This window comes from Cheilinus undulatus, linkage group 15 (assembly GCF_018320785.1).
Source record: "Cheilinus undulatus linkage group 15, ASM1832078v1, whole genome shotgun sequence".
Lineage (NCBI taxonomy): Eukaryota > Metazoa > Chordata > Actinopteri > Labriformes > Labridae > Cheilinus > Cheilinus undulatus.
Window position 1 is genome coordinate 14,917,515 of NC_054879.1, and position 4,644 is coordinate 14,922,158.

Below are 4,644 nucleotides of genomic sequence, written 5' to 3' on the forward strand. Positions count from 1 at the left end.
TCCCCCAGTCTGCTGGGCAACTGTTCCACCATGGCTTTTTACAGAACCTGAGGTTGATTTGAGCCTTTTAAATAGTAATAAGAGGAAAAAGGATGAAGACATCGTTGACAAAATTCACAAGCATTTGCAGCAAAAATGGAGGTCACATTTGCAGATATATACAGATGGGTCAAAAGAACCAGAAAGTGGGAGGGTGGCGATCAGCATTATAATCCCCCAGTTAGGTATAAGGGAAGGCTATAGGATATCAGATCACACGTCAGTATACTCAGCAGAGATGATGGCAGTTTTGAAGGCTCTTCAGTGGGTGGAGAACAACAAACCAAGTTATGCAGTCATATGCAGTGATTCAGCAGCAGCTATACAGACAATAATAGAGACACGCTCCAAATCCAGACCTGACTTAATAACAGAAATGTGCCTAATTTTGTATAGAATTAACAAATTAGGGTGTGAGGTAGGATTCATCTGGATACCAGCACATGTGGGTATACAGGGGAATGAGGAAGCGGACATTATGGCTAAAAATGCAGTAAAGCAGGGAAAAGTTAAACTGGAATTGGTTTTTGGACCACCAGAATACTCATCTGTTATAAATCAGGCAGCAAAGGAAATGTGGCAGAACTCATGGGATAAGGAAAGCAAAGGCAGGGTATTTTATAATATACAAAAAAGCGTAGGGGGAAGGAAAAACTGCTTTGGGTGCAGCAGGAGGGATGCTGTAGTCATCACCAGAATAAGACTCGGACACTGTGGTCTTAGAAGTGGGCTGGCTCTGATTGGGAAACACCCCGATGGACAATGTGAATGTGGAGAGACAGAGACCGTGACACATGTAATGTTACACTGCAAGAGATACTCATCTCAAAGGAGGAAACTTTTCAGGAATCTGGGTGCAGTTGGAGAGACTGTTTTCAGCATGCACACACTGCTGAATCTGGAAGACTGGAACAATATGAAGAAGCTTCTGCAGTATCTGCACTCCGTTGGAGTATACAACAGAATATGATTAAGTATTAACAGAAATCGCATGGAAACAGTAGAGGGCAGCAATACGCCTTGGATGCGTCTAGTCTGCCAAAACCAAAGAAGAAGAAGAAGTAGCTGCCTCTTTCTCCTTTGTCTTTGCCTGGTGGCTGTCACATGGTCAGACCTGAGGTAGGTAATGTGGCCTTGGTAATTTTAGTCTGTAGTTTCCTTTGAGTTTAAACCTTTTAATCATTAGTCAAATTGTGTTTGTTTTAGTTTCCTTCCTGGTTGTGCACTTTTACCTGGTCATCTTGGTGTCCATTGAATCTAGTGGTGTTAAGCGGGATCAGCGGAAAGCTGGGTAAATGTAGCTACCTGGGCAGGTATGAGAAGCTGCATATTGTCAACAGGAAGTGTCTGAAATTACATCTTTTATGACAGCGTAATGATTTTGGTTTTTTATTTCAGACACGATCAGCTGCTGTTTTGTCTTGTTTTGTCCTGAGTTTTGTCCTGAGTTTTGTCTTGTTTTGCCCACTGTTTAGCCTTTAGTTTTGTCCTTAGTTTTGCTGTAGTTTGCTTGTTCTGTTTTGGTAGCATTTTATCAAATTGTCATTAAAATAGGCCTTTTTAGCTGGACCAACTGGTTTTATATAGGTTTTAACTATTTCTTTTGTGTAACTTTTTCTTTCTTGTCCCTTACAGTGCAGTGGTTGCTGGCTAGCGGTGGAGGCTAGGCACTCTGGGTGGTTCCCTGCACCTTTTTGTTGTAGTGATAGGCGCACTGGGACACAGTAGTCTGCACCTGTTTGCCGTGTTTTGCAGTGAGTTCACGTGTGGTGGGTAAGTGCACTCCTGGGACACTTCCTTTGGTAGACTGCCTCCCTCTTGCTAGCTCCCACTCACTCCCCCTTCCCTTTTTGTTGGTTTTAGCCACTTTACCTGGAAGTGTTTTATTAATTAAAGACCAATTGTTAAAAAGAATAAATTGTAATAAAATTTTGATACATCCTTTCCATAAATTTGACTTAAAATTCATTGCCAATTACTAACTCCTCTTTTCTTCCCACAGCCACTTCCAGTCACATTAATATATTTTTGCATTTAAACTTATAAATAAATTTTTGAGTTGCTTTTTGAACCACATCTCTGTCTTCCTTGTAGAGTGAACCTGTGTTTGCCTCTTATCTTTAGAACTGGGTAAAACTCCTAGGGTGAAAGTCCCTAGGTGGCGTTGTCTGGCTTGTATTGGTGCAAATTTATCATAGCCCTTATCCCTACTTTGCCACATTTGTTTTTTTTGGCTTCCCTCCAGCTTCCGTCGTGAATCACCGCCTTTGACCTTTGACCTTTGGGCTCCTTATGCACTTCATTCATTAGGAGTTGTTTCCAGGGAAATCAGGATTTATAGACACAGCTGAGTGTTCATTTCTACTGCCAGACTGGTTGAAACATGGATGCTGTCTCAGTGATGTCAACCACTGCTTTGTGAAGCCACCTTAAGAAGCTCAATAATGGAGCCCATCATACTGGAAATGCTAACTCCATCTAATGTTTATTTAGTCAAGAAAAAGGCAGACAGGTGGAGGTAAAGCAGGCCTTAAGCTTCTGGAAAAACAGCTACAATGCATCTCAGCCACAAGCTTTGTTGCGCCCTCATATTCATTTTTTGCTGCTACAGAGAAGACTGCAGCTTAACTAGATTTCAGAATGTTTAAAAGTATTGCCATAGATTTATCCATCCATATAGGGGGGTTTATGGGAAAGACCTCCCTCCAAAGTGAAAGCATGCTGTTTGACTCCCCCACTAACCCTGCTTGTTTACTGATGTTGCAATAAATGAATGACAAACGTTTTCCTGCCTGCATTGGTCTTCTAAATGAAATCCTGCTTATGATTTCATTTCTATTTGGCAAATAATGAAGGCGCTCAGAGCTATACTATATATAGAGCGTATTTAAACTCTTTGTCTCCTTGGCATGGCGCTGGCCCAGCGGTGTGCTCTTCTCTAAAGTCCAAGTGTTTAAGTGCACTGCTGGCTGTAATGTGATCCACGGTATCGTGAGTTAAAAAAAAAAAAACACACAAATTCTTCTTTCTGTGTGTAGATCAGTGATGAGAAGTGTTAACGTTAAGGCTATTAATAACCACAGGTGCAACGTGGCTGCAGCAGCAAAGTCCAGCATAATTACCCCATCAACAGATTTAGAAACGTCTGAACTTTTCTTAGCCCCCTTTTCTGGGAAATGTAGATAAAGTTTATCAATATTTGTAAGTTATTTCCAGCTCTAAAGTAGTCTGTAACTTTTTATAAGATTCCTACAAAGTAAACTCGCGGCGACAGAGCTCACTGGGCTGTACAAAGGGGATATAAATGATAAAGGCCGTTCTTTATCTGTTTTAAAGCACACGGGACTTTACTTCACACTCATAGATACTGTATAATAACAGTTGTGGATTTTTATTTTAATTAATCCTCGTATTGTAGGGTAAAGATGTCATATAGATAAGTTATTACACACAGAGACACGGATAGGAAGAGAGCGAGAGAGACGAAGGAGGGTTTCATCCTGACGTATCTCTGCTTATCTGTAAGGTGTAAAAACAAAGGCTTCAACTTAAAGTCACCTCCAGCTCGGAATGAGCTGTAATATCATATGCCGCGGTATTAATAAATAGTCAAGTTATTGCATGAAGACATGAAGACATGCTTTTCAATCAATAACAAGTTTCGTTACTCTCAGAAAGGATGTGTTTAAAAATGACACAAAAAATGTGCTGTTACATGCACAACACAATTTGTGTTGATTTCAACACAAGATGTGTTAAAAAAAAGCCTAAGAAGTTGTACACACTGCATGTGTTAGACAGATTAACACATTTTGTGTTATTTTTAGTGCATGTGTTAGACAGTTCAACCCAAATTTGTGTTATTTTGAGTGGCGGGAAGGGGGCGCCCTTTTTTCATGTTCACTGTTCCCGCCTGGGAGACAAAGGAGACAAAGGAGACTGAGAAGGAGGCTGTTTCACTTGGTCTGCTCCCCAACAACTCAGTAAGTATTCATTTTTACTTTATTTAGATATATATCATCAAAAAATAATGTGTTAGGGTAAATTTAGCATGTATATAATCCACCAACTAAATCGTTTTTTAAAGGAAATTCATGATTAAGTTAGGTTGCGTTCAGCAGGGCGGCCTTGCAGTTAGCTAATGTTACATCGCCTAACTCCATTTGTTGATTTTTAATTTTATTTCTACCTTACTGGCAAAAATACACAATGTAGAGTTCAATTGGGACCTTGTAGTCGGTTTAACAACCGCTCCTTTTAGTAAAGTCGGCATGAAACCTGGTCACGGTTAACATTTAGCTACTTAAGTTAAAGTCACACAGTCTGTTAACGCTGCCATTTTACTGTAGCTGCACTGCAGGGTTTGGTTTGGGAAGGGACAGACAGATTTAGGTTGCTTATCGGGAGGCTGAACTCATATTGTAGACTACTTAACGTTTTAACGGACATTTTTCTTATATAACTATGACCAAACTAGGACCTTTGGGAGTAGGACTGTTGACCGTTGTGTTTTAATGTGACACAGACCGGTATAACACTCTGTGTTAACCGGACAACGCACTTTCAGTGTTTTCTTCTGGGTAGTTTTTGTTTTCTGTTCGTTAT

The 4,644-nt window shown here is 40.3% G+C and overlaps 1 long non-coding RNA gene across 1 annotated transcript; it reads left to right on the forward strand.

Annotated features, from left to right (window-relative positions):
• Nucleotides 1-1,022: 1,022 nt before the first annotated feature.
• LOC121522958 lies at nucleotides 1,023-2,110 on the forward strand. The gene is made up of 2 exons (XR_005993013.1): nucleotides 1,023-1,158; nucleotides 1,246-2,110. It is a non-coding gene; the product is annotated as an uncharacterized LOC121522958 (long non-coding RNA).
• The last annotated feature ends 2,534 nt before the right edge of the window (nucleotides 2,111-4,644 follow it).